General features: G+C 34.7%; 1 long non-coding RNA gene across 2 annotated transcripts in view; it reads left to right on the top strand.

The window, feature by feature from the left end:
• Positions 1–69: 69 nt before the first annotated feature.
• LOC113934725 overlaps positions 70–14,959 on the top strand; it is a 41,315-nt gene continuing 26,425 nt past the window's right edge. For both annotated transcript variants that reach the window (XR_003523774.1, XR_003523775.1), the window contains exon 1: positions 70–135. This is a non-coding gene — a long non-coding RNA (uncharacterized LOC113934725). The remainder of the gene's footprint in view (positions 136–14,959) is intronic.

Genomic DNA, 14,959 nt, shown 5'->3' with positions numbered 1-14,959 from the left:
AACGGAAGGAAGGAAGAAAATAAGAAAATATGATTTCCTTGTGAAACTATACCACCATCCCTGAAGTGTAAATAGCCACAACCAGGTTGATGGATGTTGAATGTTCCACTTCTGAGCTAAGATAAACATACCGTGGTAAGTTAGTTTTGTTTTATATTAAGTCAAATTGGATTAAACAATAATTGAGTCAATTTAAAGTTTGAATTGAAATCTACCATTCTTATAAAAGTCTGTGGAATCTGCTATGTTTTTACTGGAATTTGGCAGAATTTAGTAGCATTTACTTTGGGCTTTCTCATTAATAAGAAATTACTGATGAATTTGGCAAGAATACCACAGAATGAAGACTTTAAAAGTATCAGTGAAAAAGTTAAGTAGAATTATTTATCATGAGAGAGGAGACTGGCTTATGATACATGATAACTTTAACAATTACTTAAGAGGTTTTTTTTTTTCTTCAAACAGAAAATAGTAGCCAACTTCTCTCCATTTAAGATAGGATGAAAATCAAAATTTTCCAAACTACCAACATACATAAATAAATAAGGCATATTAAAGAGATGCCTGATAAACTGCTAATACATATACAAAACCAGATTCACCAGAATTCAAGAGTCTAACAGAGTGAAAACATCTATAAGTTATTTAGATGTGAAAACAAAAATTTTAAATCTTTACAACTATATTAAACTCCCTTGTGATCCTTAAGTCCTATTAATGTGAAGAAAAATAAAGAGCAACATAAAGCAAAATGCAAAACTCTTCAAATATCCAACTAGTAGCAATTAAATCTCTTCAACATTCTCTCAGGTAAACTCAACATTGTTGCAGAACTTGCTAAGTGATTTTCTCTCCTTTTTATCCCTCCCAATATAAATTCTGGATGCAAAATAAAGCTTCTCCTTGATACTCCTAGTTCCACATGTTTTCAAGAACTAGTTTTCTATGAATAATGAGGTATTGTCTTACCTGCTCTTTAAACACTGGCCCCTGTTACCCTACAACATCTACTGAAGGATTCATGGCCATTTGTAACTTGTGGTCTCCCAGGTGGCCTTATCTTGCATATCTGAATCAGCTGTAATGACGAAAAGTCAAATCCTGCCCCAATTTTCTCTCCCTCTTCCAAGAACTCATTCTTCCTCTCCCTCTGCTTATAAGTAAAATTCTATATTCAGATTTTCAAAATTTTCTGGAAATGTTAGCATTTCTCTGAGGATTTAGGGAATCATTTAAAATCCTCTATTCCTCTAAAATGAAGCCCTTAGATTATTTTCTAACATGTTATTCAAAAATCATGTTTGAGATTAAAATTTAATATGTGTAGTGTAAGAATAATTGAGCTCCTACCTTTACTATTCTACTGAAATGCATGAAGGTTCCCCAACCTCTTGAAGTTCCAATTGCAGTGCCTTTTTATCCTAACCCCTCTCTTCTATGTATTTCTTTAAAATTAGTCCATTCCATTCCCGTGGCTTTAAACATCATTCGTATTCTGTTAAAAGCTACATTTTAAATCCAGTACTGATTTTTCCACTCAGTTCCAAAATCATGTGTCCAAATATTAAGTTAAAGCATCTGCTTGACTGTCTTCCAGACATCTCAAAATTAACATGTCCCAAAGAAAACTCAATATTTCTCCACCCAAACCTATTTTCCCCAGGTTTTCACCAACTCAGTAAATGATGATGACATCTAACTTGTGATTCAATCAGAAATTGGTGGGTCATTCATAATTCTCCTTTCTTTTTTTCTTTTTCACCAGGCTTATCTATTATTAAGTCCTGCCTGGCTACCACTGAAATATTTGAATTGGTCTACCTCACTCCATTTCTATCACTTCTACACTAGAAGTCTAATCAGCCATTATATTTCACTTGGAAATCCCAAAGCCCCCTAAATGCAGGGAAAGCCGCCTGCTTCATCTCTCACCACCATCCAACGTCCCATTCTCAACCCAGAAATCATGTTCCTCTATTACTCTAAATCTTCTAGTGTACTGATGTTACATTTAACATAAGCTTTTCTTTGGCTCTAGCTTTAATAATCTGGCTTCTGACTACTTATCTGCCTTCATGTGGTAGCAAAATTGTCTACCATGCTCTTGTCACACTGGATTTCTTTCTATATTTAACTATACAGATCATAACAGTTTCAAGGCTTCAACCTGTTTCTTCTGCCTATAACCCAGTTCTAGGACTTCATATTGCTAGCTCCAAATTATTTATTTTCAGCTTAAATTTTGCCTTTCCAGACGTAACTTATATTTAGAGCATTTTTAGGTTCACAGAAAAATTGATGAGAAGGTGCAGAGATTTCCCACTTATGGTATGTACAGCCACACATGCATAGCTTTCCTCCCATTTGTCAATATCGGCCACCAGAGTAGTATATTTGTTACAATTAATAAGCCTGCATTGATGTATCATTATCACCCAAAACACATAATTTATATTAGGTTTCACTCTTGGTGGTGTACATTCAATTTTTTTTAAATGTATGATGACATATATCAACTCTTATAGTATCAAAGAGAGTAATTTCATTGCCCTAAAAATCCTTTGTGCTTTACTGTTTCATTCTATCCTTCCCTTTTATGTCTGGCAACCACTGATCTTTTTACTGTCTCCAGAGTCATATAGCTGAAATCATAGAATAGGTAGCTTTTCCAGGCAGACTTCTTTCATTTAGTTATATGCATTTAATAGTCCTCTACATCTTTTCATGTCTTGATAGCTCATTTCTTTTTAGCGCTGAATAATATTACATTGTCTAGATGTACCATAGATTATTTATCCATTCACCTACCAAAAGACACCTTGGTTAACTGTAAATTTTGGCAATAATGAATAAAGATGCTATAAACATTCATGTGCAGCTTTTTGCAAGGACATATGTTTTCAACTTATTTTGAGAAAATACCATGAAGTGCAATGGCTGGATTATATGATAAGAATATGTTTAGTTGTCTGACAAGTATTTTGTGCTTAAAAAATTGCTAAGAGGGGATCTTATGTTAAGTTTTTATCACACAAATGATGATAATACATTAAAAGGGTAGAGGGAAACTCTTGGAGGTTATGGATATCTTTATGGTATAGATTGTGGGGATGGTTTCACAGGTGTATATGTGTATACTTATCTCCAAAATCATCACGTCATCAGGTTGCATACATTAAATTTGCACAGCTTTTTGAGTGTGACATCATATAATTATAGGTATAGATATAGCACACACATATAAAATAAGCTTTTAAAACTGTCTTTTATAATGGCTCTACCATTTTGTATTCCCACTAGCAATGAATAAGAGTTCCTATAGCTCCATACCTTCCCCCAGCATTTTTTCTTTAATTTTTTATGTTAATCACCATATATTACATCATGAGTTTTTGATGTAGTGTTCCATGATTCATTGTTTGTGCATAAGACCCAGTGCTCCACGCAGAACCTGCCCTCTCTAATACCCATCACCAGGCTAACCCATCCCTCCACCCACCTCCCCTCTAGAACCCTCAGTTTGTTTTTCAGAGTCCATCGTCTCTCATGGTTCGTCTCCCTCTCCGATTTGCCCCCCTTCATTCTTCCCCTCCTGCTATCTTTTTTTTAAACATATATTGCATTATTTCTTTCAGGGGTACAGATCTGTGATTCAACAGTCTTGCACAATTCACAGCACTCACCATAGCACATACCCTCCCCAATGTCTATCACCCAGCCACCCCATCCCTCCCAAGCCCCCACTCCAGCAACCCTCAGTTTGTTTCCTGAGATTAATAATTCCTCATATCTGTGAGGTCATATGATACATGTCTTTCTCTGATTGATTTATTTCACTCAACATAACATTCTCCAGTTCCATCCACGTCATTGCAAATGCCAATATCTCATTCCTTTGGATGGCTGTATAATATTCCATTGTATATATATACCACCTATTCTTTATCCATTCATCTGTCGATGGACATTTGGCTCTTTCCACAGTTTGGCTATTGTGGACATTGCTGCTATAAACATGGGGATGCACATGCCCCTTTGGGTCCCTACATTTTTTATCTTTGGGGTAAATACACAGTAGTGCAATTGCTGGATCGTATGGTAGCTCTATTTTCAACTTTTTGAGGAACCTCCATACTGTTTTCCAGAGTGGCTGCACCAGCTTGCATTCCCACCAACAGTGTCGGAGGGGTCCCCTTTCTCCACATCCCCGCCAACATCTGTCATTTCCTGACTTGTTAATTTTAGCCATTCTGACTGGTGTGAGGTGGTATCTCACTGGAGGTTTTGATTTGGATTTCCCTTATGCTGAATGATGTTGAGCACTTTTTCATGTGCCTGTTGGCCATTTGGATGTTTTCTTTGGAAAAATGTCTGTTCATGTCTTCTGCCCATTTCTTGATTGGATCATTTGTTCTTTAGATGTTGAGTTTGATAAGTACTTTATAGATTTTGGATACTACCCCTTTATCTGATATATCATTTGCAATTATCTTCTCCCATTCTGTCGGTTGTCTTTTCGTTTTGTAGACTGTTTCTTTGGCTGTGCAAAAGCTTTTTATCTTGATGAATCCCAAAAGTTCATTTTTGCCCTTGCTTCCCTTGCCTTTGGCGATGTTTCTAGGAAGAAGTTCCTGCGGCTGAGGTCGAAGAGGTTGCTGCCTGTCTTCTCCTTTAGGATTTTGATGGACTTCTGTCTCACACTTAGGTCTTTCAACCATTTTGAGTCTATTTTTGTGTGTGGTGTAAGGAAATGGTCCAGTTTCATTCTTCTGCATGTGGCTGGCCAAATTTCCCAACACCATTTGTTGAAGAGACTGTCTTTTTTCCATTGGACATTCTTTCCTGCTTTGTCAAAGATGAGTTGACCATAGAGTTGAGGGTCCATTTCTGGGCTCTCTATTCTGTTCCATTGATCTATGTGTCTGTTTTTGTGCCAGTACCATACTGTCTTGATGATGACAGCTTTGTAATAGAGCTTGAAGTCTGGAATTGTGATGCCGCCAGCTTTGCTTTTCTTTTTCAACATTCCTCTGTCTATTCAGGGTCTTTTCTGGTGCCATACAAATTTTAGGATTATTTGTTCCATTTCTTTAAAAAAAGTGGATGGTATTTTGATGGGGATTGCATTGAATGTGTAGATTGCTCTAGGTAGCACTGACATCTTCACAATGTTTGTTCTTCCAATCCATGAGCATGGAACGTTTTTCCATTTCCTTGTGTTTTCCTCGATTTCTTTCCTGAGTATTTTATAGTTTTCTGAGTACAGATCCTTTGCCTCTTTGGTTAGATTTATTCCTAGGTATCTTATGGTTTGGGTGCAACTGTAAATGGGATTGACTCCTTAATTTCTCTCTCTTCTGTCAAGTTGTTGGTGTATAGGAATGCCACTGATTTCTGTGCATTGATTTTATGTCCTGCCACTTTACTGAATTCCTGTATGAGTTCTAGCAGTTTTGGGGTGGAGTCTTTTGGGTTTTCCACATAAAGTATCATATCATCTGCAAACAGTGAGAGTTTGACTTCTTCTTTGCCGATTTGGATGCCTTTGATTTCTTTTTGTTGTCTGATTGCTGTGGCTAGGACTTCTAATAATATGCGAGTAGCAGTGGTGATAGTGGACATCCCTGCCACGTTCCTGACCTTAGGGGGAAAGCTCTCAGCTTTTCACCATTGAGAATATTTGCTGTAGGTTTTTCATAGATGGCTTTTCTGATATTGAGGTATGTACCCTCTATCCCTATACTCTGAAGAGTTTTGATCAAGAAAGGATGCTGTACTTTGTCCAATGCTTTTTCTGCATCTATTGAGAGGATCATATGATTCTTGTTCTTTCTTTTGTTAATGTATTGTATCACGTTGATTGATTTGCAGATGTTGAACCAACCTTGCAGCCCAGGGATAAATCCCACTTGGTAGTGGTGAATAATCCTTTGAATGTACTGTTGGATCCTATTAGCTAGTATTTTGGTGGGAATTTTTGCATCCATGTTCATCAAGGACATTGGTCTGTAATTCTCCTTTTTGATGGGGTCTTTGTCTGGTTTGGGGATCAAGGTAATGGTGGCCTCATAAAACAAGTTTGGACGTTTTCCTTCCATTTCTATTTTTTGGAACAGTTTCTGGAGAATAGGTATTAATTCTTCTTGAAATGTTTGGTAGAATTCCCCTGGTAAGCCATCTGGCCCTGGGCTTTTGTTTGTTGGGAGATTTTTGATGACTGCTTCAATTTCCTTAGTGGTTATAGGTCTGTTCAGGTTTTCTATTTCTTCCTGGTCCAGTTTTGGTAGTTGATACATCTCTAGGAATGCATCCATTTCTTCCAGATTATCTAATTTGCTGGCATAGAGTTACTCATAGTATGTTCTTATAATTGTTTGTATTTCTTTGGTGTTGGTTGTGATCTCTCCTCTTTCATTCATGATTTTGTTGATTTGGGTCATTTCTCTTTTCCTTTGGATACGTCTGGCCAGGGGTTTATCAATCTTGGTAATTGTTTCAAAGAACCAGCTTCTAGTTTCGTTGATCTATTCTACTGTTCTTTGGTTTCTATTTCATTGATTTCTGCTCTGATCTTTATTAATTCTCTTCTTCTGCTGGGTTTAGGCCTTATTTGCTGTTTTTTTTCTCCAGCTCCTTTAGGTGTAGGGTTAGGTTGTGTATTTGAGACCTTTCTTGTTTCTTGAGAAAGGCTTGTATTGCTATGCACTTTTTCTTAGGACTGCCTTTGCTGCATCCCAAAGATTTTGAACAGTTGTATTTTTATTTTCATTTGTTTCCATGAATTTTTTAATTCTTCTTTAATTTCCTGGTTGACCGATTCATTCTTTAGCGGGATGCTCTTTAGCCTCCATGTATTTGAGTTATTTCCGACTTTCCTCTTGTGACTGAGTTCTAGTTTCAAAGCATTGTGGTCTGAAAATATGCAGTGAATAATCCCAATCTTTTGGTACTGGTTGAGACCTGATTTGTGACCTAGGATGTAAACTATTCTGGAGAATATTCCATGGGCACTAGAGAAGAATGTGTATCCTCCCCCAGCATTTTGTGTTACCACTGTTTCAGATTTTGGTCATTCTAATGGGCATGTAGTGGTATCTCACTGTTATTTTGATTTGCATTTCCCTGATGGCATATAATGTGGAACATTTTTTCATATGCTTATTTGCCAGCAGACTATCTTCTTTGGTGAGGTATCTGTTAAGGTGTTTGGTTTATTTTTTAATCAGGTGGGTTGTTTCCCTGATTATTGAATTTTAAGAGCTCTTCGTATATTTTAGATAACAGTCCTTTATCAGGTATGTCTTTTCCAAGTCTTTTCTATGATTGTGTGGCTTTTCCTTTGTTCTATAAACAGTGTCTTTCACAGAGCAGATTTTTTATTTTAATGAAGTTTAGCTAATCATTTTTTTCTTTCACGGATTGTGCATTTGCTGTTTTATCTACAAAGTCATCGACAAATCCACAGTCATATAGATTTTCTCCTATATTCTAGGAATTTTATAGTTTTGCATTTTACATTAAGTTCTGTAGTCCTTTTGATATAGACATATTTCACTTCCTGTTCTCTCATTATTCATTTCCCTATTACCAGTAACTTCTATCTTCTACCATGCTTTATTCTATGTAACATACACAACCACCTGTGTGTCTGTATCTATTTATCTATCATCTAAATCATGTATTGCATATTGCCTCTCTTTCCCACAAGAATAAAAGTTCCACTGGGAAAGGAAAATTATGTGGCTTATTTACTGCTTGTACCTTCAGTATACAGAACTATCTCAAGCATGTAGGACAGAGTCATTAAGTATAGATTAGGTAAATGAATAAATACAATTTGGAGTATCTAGTGAAAAGTATGACTTAGTTGGATTGAGCCTTTCCAAAATCCCAACCTGAAACATACCACTCTCAGTAAAGTCAAACTAAAATAATTATTTAAAAAGGGGAAAGTCCCAAAGAAGGTAATTTTGATGGTTGGTGGCAATTTGGACAGCAGGCTGCAGTGTTCTCTTAATGTGATGATGTATGGGAAATTTTATGAACTATGTAGTGATTTTATGAACTATATGTATATATAGGCTACCAGAACTTCTTGTTTTTTGTTTGTTTGTTTGTTTTTATTCCTGATCAATCATGCTTGCTCGTTTGTTTTTGCACAGTTTAATTTCTGAAAATTGCAAGATTTCTAATCATGGGATGAGGATTTATTTATATTCTTTATTAAGGTGAGAACATGGATTTCTACATGTTATACTGTTTTATTTTCTTTAGAAACTTATTGTGGCTTTTTCAAATTTTTATAATTTGTAATGAGGACTTTTATAGTACTCATGCTGATGGGTTTGAATACTTTTTAAGAACTCTGTTTTATGTAGGGGGAACAAACATCACTTTATGCCCAATATAAAACAGACACTGATTTTGTAAAATTGTAAGAACGTTTAGATATTATCAGTTTCAGTACTTCTAATAAAACCACTATCAACAATAATTTTAACTACAAATAATAAATACTAATGTGAATAACAATTTGTTTTGCACTCAAAACAGTATTTCCCACCTGTGTTTCACAGAGCTAAAAGTGCCACTACTCTCTTTTATAGATGGGAATAGTTCAAACCTTGTCCTAGACTTTTGCTACTCCAGTTGAAAAAAGTCAGTGATGGCCTAAATGGGCGATATTAAGGAGGGCACTAGTGATGAGCACTAGGTGTTGTATGTAAGTGACGAATCATTGGATTCTACTCCTCAAACCAATATTGTACTGTGTGTTGACCAACTAGAATTTAAGTAAAAGTCTGAAGAAGAAAAAAATATATACTCATGGCTGTATTACAATCCACACTACAGCATGAAGTAGACATCTGGAGACTTACCTGATCTCTTATGCCATTCATTGTCTCCTTTCAGTTGTTAGTATTCATGAGATTCTTTCAAAGAGTCACACATTATCTTTCTACCTCCTCAGTGATATCCACGTTGCAGTATACATATTAGCTCCTTAAGAAAGGTTACTTTAAAAACTAATTGGATTATAAGCATTTTCTCCCATTCCATAAATTGCCTTTCAATCTGTTGATTGTTTTCTTTGCTGTGAAAGTATCTTTTGAAGTAGTACCACTGGTCTATTTTTGCTTTTATTGCTTGTTCTTTTGTTGTTAGACTCAAGAAAAGCATTGTTTACACCAAAGTCATAAATATTTTCCCCTAAATTTTCTTCTAGGTTTACAGTTTTAGGTCTTATATTTTAGACTTTAATCCATCTTAAGTTGATTTTTGTGTAGAGGGTAAGATAAGGTAATTGCCCATTTTCATTCTTTTGCATGTGAATATTATTTTTCTAATACCATTTGTTGAAGAGACCATTTTTTTTCCCAGTTGTGTACTCCTGACACCCCTTTCAAAGTTCAGTTGACTATATATGTTTGGATATATTTCTGGGCTCTCTATTCTGTTCTAATTGCCTATATGTCTGTTTCTAAGCAAGTACCATATTGTTTTAATTACTGTAGCTTTGTAATATATTTTGAAATCTGAAGGTTGATTTCTTTAGGTTTGTTCTTCATTAAAGTGGTTTTGGCTCTTTGGGGTCTTTTATGGTTACATATAAATATTAAAATTGTTTTTTCTATTTTAGTAAACAATGTCATTGAAATTTTGATAGGGGTTGCACTGAACCTGGAGACTGCTTGGGGTAGTATAGACATCTTAACAATGTTAAGTCTAATCCATGAACACAGAATGATTTCCATTTGCTTTTTTAATTTCTTTCATCAATGTTTTATAGTTTTCAGTATACATAATCTTTCTCCTCCTTGGTTATGTTTAAGTATTTTATTTTTTGATGCTATTATAAAGAGATCATTTTCTTCATTTCCTTTTTCAGATAGTTCGCTATTACAGAACACAACTGATTTTTTTTTTTTTACTGAAGTATAATTGACATACAATGTTATATTAGTTTCAGGTGTACAACATATTGATTCAACAATTCCCTACATCACTCAGTGCTCACCATGATAAATGTAGTTACTATCTGTCACCAAAATTATTATAATATTATTGACCAAATTTCCTACGCTGTACTTCTCATCTCCATGACTATTTATTGTATAATTGCAAGTTACATCTCTTAATCCTCTTTATCTAGTTCATCCAACCTCCTACCCACCTCCCCTTGGACAACCATCAGTTTGTTCTCTGTATTAAAGAGCCTGTGTGATATATCTAAATATCTCATATAAATTTCACTTATATGTGGAATTTAAAAAAACAAATGAAGAAACAATAACACAACTGATTTTTATACGCTCATTTTATATCTCATGAATTTACTGAATTTGTTCATTAGTTCTTTTTTTCTGAGTTTACAATAAGTTTACAACAACAATGTAGTGTATTTATTACTACATGTAAATTGTATGGTACACATTCTATATGTAAAATTTATAATAACTTTATGTGTGGAACACATTTTTTTCCAGAGAGACAGTTATTAAACACTTATCAGCAAACCACTGCCTGTGCCTCACTCATATAGGGAGAGCAGGGGATTGGTCCTTTTTTTGTTAGTTTTTTTTTTTTTTTTTATACTTTATTAATTTATTTTCTTTTTTTTAAAATTTTTTATTGTTATGTTAATCACCATATATTACATCATTAGTTTTTGGTGCAGTGTTCCATGATTCATTGTTTGTTCATAACACCCAGTGCTCCATGCAGAACGTGCCCTCCTCAATACCCATCACCAGGCTAACCCATCCCCCTACCCCCCTCCCCTCTAGAACCCTCAGTTTGTTTTTCAGAGTCCATCATCTCTCATGGTTCGTCTCTCCCTCTGACATACTCCCCTTTTCTTCCTCTCCTGTTATCTTCTTCTTTTTCTTTTTTCTTAAAATATGTTGCTTGTTAGTTTTGTTTTTACTCTTAGAGAGCACAGTTCTCTCTTTTTATTGAAAAATATCCAATTTCAGAACTCTGCCTATTGGCCCTTTGTTGTTATCTACAGTGCAAAGGAGCTTGGCTTAAGGGCTACTGCAAGGAAAAGAAGGCAGTGATCACCTATTTTCTTTACAATTAAAAGTGGCCTTTAAAGATGAATACAGTTGATGCTTGAACTGTGTGGACCACTTATATGCAGATTTTTTACAACACAGTTCTGTAAATATATTTTCACTTCCTTATGTTTTTTTCTAGCTTACTTTAAGAATACAGTATGTAACACAAATAACATACAAAAATATATTGTAATTGACTGGTTTATGTTACTGGTAAGTTTTCCAGTCAACAGTAAGCTACGACTAGGTAAGTTTTGGGGAAGTCAAAAGTTATATGCAGATTTTCCACTGTGCAGGGGGGTCAGTGCCCCTACCCCCTATGTTGTTCAAGGGTCAACTATATGTATACACTGCATTATCTGTGCTAATAATCAAACTGACCCAAAACATTTTAGTTGTGCCTTTGAAATTGCTTTTATGAGTTTTTTTTTTTTTAAAGATTTTATTTATTTATTCATGAGAGACAGGAAGAGAGAGAGAGAGAGAGAAGCAGAGGGAGAAGCAGAGGGAGAAGCAGGCTCCCAAGGAGCGGGGAGCCTGATGCGGGACTCGATCCCAGGACTCCAGGATCATGACCTGAGCTGAAGGCAGACGCTTAACTATCTGAGCCACCCAGGCGCCCAAAATTGCTTTTATGAGTTTAAAAACGATTTATGTTTGTGATGTTTGGAAAGAAAATGACAACTTAATTTTTTTTTCACTTTTTAAGAAACCAGTATGTACCCTGAGAACCAGAGTACCTACATTTTTAAATCCAGATCTGCAACCTACGAACTTTGTTATCTGCTTAGATAACCTTTCTACTTCAGTTTCCCCATCTGTGAAATGAACTTGATAATAGAATTTACTGCATAGGGTTGTTGTGATAATTAGATTAGTTAATGTGTATAAAGTATTTAAAACAGAAGGCTTGCCATTATAATTTCCACTGGTTTTACTACTACCGTTGCTCCTGCTGCACAAAGGAGTCAACATGTTTTGGGTTCTAATACTACAAGTTGTATGATCTTTAGTAAGTCACTTTTTCTGCACCAGCATGAATCTAAGGTCAGGACTCTTTACAGTTTACATTTAATATCTGTAAGTCAATGAGTTGACTACTTTGTTCATTAGTTCTATTAATATTTTTGTGGAATCTTTTAGGTTTTCTACTTAAAAGTGCATTACTATCTACAAAGATAATTTTGTTTCTTCCACTCTGATTTAAATGCCTTTTATTTTTCTTGCCTAATTTCTCTAGACTTGTAGTACAATGTTGAATAGGAGTTGCTAGAGTGGGCATCCTTGCCTTGATAGAGATCTTAGAGGAAAAGCTTTAGGTTTTCAAGGTTGAATATGATGTCAGCCACGGGCTTTTCATATATGGCTTTTATTATATTGAGGTAAATTCCTTCTATGTCCAGAGTTTTTATCATGAAAACATGTTTATTGTTGTCAGATGATATTTCTGCAGCTATAGAATTGATCATATGATTTTTGTCTTTCATTCTGTTAGTGTGTGTATCACATTACTTGTTTGTATATGTTGAACTATCCTTGCATTAAACCCACTTAATCATGGTGTATGATCCTTTTAATGTGTTGTTGAATTCAGTTTACTAGCATTTTGTTGAGGAATTTTTCATCAATACCCATCAGGGATAGTGGCCTATAGTTTTCTCTTCTTGTAGTGTTTTTACCTGGTTTTGGTATCAGAGTAATGGTGGCTTCATAGAATGAGTTTGCAAGTGTTCCTTCCTTTTCTAATTTTTGGGAAAACTTTGGGAAGAATTGATGTTAGTTCTTCTTTAAATGTTTGTTATAACTTACCAGACAAGCCATCTGGTCCTGGACTTTCTTTGCTGGGACGTTATTGATTACTGATTCAAACTCCTAACTCATTATTAATCCCTTCAGATTTTCTATTTCTTCATGATGTAGTCTTGGTAGGCTGTATATTTCTAGGAATATAACCATTCTTCGGGGTTATCTAATATGTTGATATATAACTGTTCATAGTAGTCCCTTATGATCCTTTTTTTATTTCTGAAGCATTCCTTGTAAATGTCTCTTGTTCCATTTCTTATTTTGTTTGTATTTTGTTTTCTTAGTCTAGTAAAAGGTTTTTCAAGTTTGTTTATCTTTTCAAAAAGCAAGTCAGTTTTGATTTTTTCTACTGTACTTTTTGTTCTATATTTCATTTATTTCTGCTCTAGCCTTTATCATTTCTTTCTTCTGCTAGCTTTGGGCTTAGAATGTTCTTTTTCTAATTCCTTGAGTTGTAAAGTTAGGTTGTTTATTTAAGATCTTTCATCTTTTCTAATGTACGTGTTTACTGCTACAAGCTTTCCTCTTAGTACTGCTTTTACTCTGTACCATATGTTTTGGCATTTTGTGTTTTTGTTTATCTTGAGACATTTTCTAATTTCCCTTTTGATTTCTTCTTCGACCCACTGGCTGGTTAAGAGTGTGCTGTTAAATTTCCACACATTTGTGAATAAACCCATGCATGTACAGTCAATTGATCTTTAACAAAGGTACCAAAAATACACATTAGGAAATGACAGATTCTCCAATAAATTGTGTTTTAAAAACTGGATATCCACATTCAAAAGAATGAAATTAGACACCTATTTTATACCATATACAAAAATGAGCTCAAAATGGATTAAAGACCTAAATATAAGACCTGAAAGTGTGAAACTCCTAAAAGAAAATATAGGGAAAAACATCATGACATTATTCTTGACAGTAATCCTTAGATTTATCATCAAAACAGTCAACAAAAGCAAAATCAAACAAAAAACAAAACAAAACAAAAATCCAGACTATTTCAAAAACTCCTACAAGTCAGCAACAAAATGGTCCAAGGACTTGAATAGGCATCTCTCCAAAGAAAATATATAATGGCCAACAAACATATGAAAATATGCTTGGCAACCCTAATCATTATCCCTAATCTCCTCACGCATGTTATCACAAAAACAAAAGATAGTAAGTGTGAGTGAGAATGTGGGGAAATTGGAACCCGTGTATATTGTTGATTTGAATGTAAGATAGTGCTAGCACTATGGAAGACAGTATGGAGATTCCTCAAAAAATTAAAAATAGAACTACCAAATGATCTAGTCTTCCCACTCCTGGGTATATATCCAAAAGAATTGATAACAGGATCTCAAAGAGACAGCTGCACTCTCACATTCACTGCAGAATTATTTGAATAGCCAAAATATGAAAACAACCTACATGTCCACCAACAAGTGAATGGATGAAGAAAATGGATACATGCATACAACAGAACACTATTTGACCTTAAAAAAGAAGGAAATCCTTTCACATGCAACTACATGATTGAATCTGGAGAACATCACACTAAGTGAAATAAATATGTCCCAGGACAAATACTACATGATTCCACTTATCTGAGACATCTAAAGTAGTCAAGCTCATAGAAACAGAGTATAATAGTGGTTTCGGGGATAGAGGGAGGGGGAAATGGGGATTTGCTCTTCAACAGGTACAAAATTTCAGTTATATAAGATTAACAAGTTAGAGAGATCTGCTGTACATCATGTATTAGTTAACAATACTATACTGTGTACCTAAAAAGTTTTTAAGATCACAGATCTCATGTTAAGTGTTCTCACCATAATGAAAAAAAAGGATTAGTATCTAGGATTAGATGGCTAACCTTGGAAGTGTTACCTACTCTACTAAAGAATCTCTTATTTGTACCTTTTTCTTGGAAAAGTACTTTTCTTGGCTTTTCAATCTTAAAATACCTTTTCTAGATGTATCAAATTTTCTAAACTTTCTAAAATTTGGATTTTCCACACTATGTAAATATTTTAACAGGTGAAATCTGAGAGATTATCCCTAATACTCATTAATAAAGAGACTGAGGTCAAATGAGATTAAGT

The sequence above is a fragment of the Zalophus californianus genome, chromosome 13 (assembly GCF_009762305.2).
Source record: "Zalophus californianus isolate mZalCal1 chromosome 13, mZalCal1.pri.v2, whole genome shotgun sequence".
Classification (NCBI taxonomy): Eukaryota; Metazoa; Chordata; class Mammalia; order Carnivora; family Otariidae; genus Zalophus; species Zalophus californianus.
This window is presented reverse-complemented; position numbering and strand designations above follow the sequence as displayed.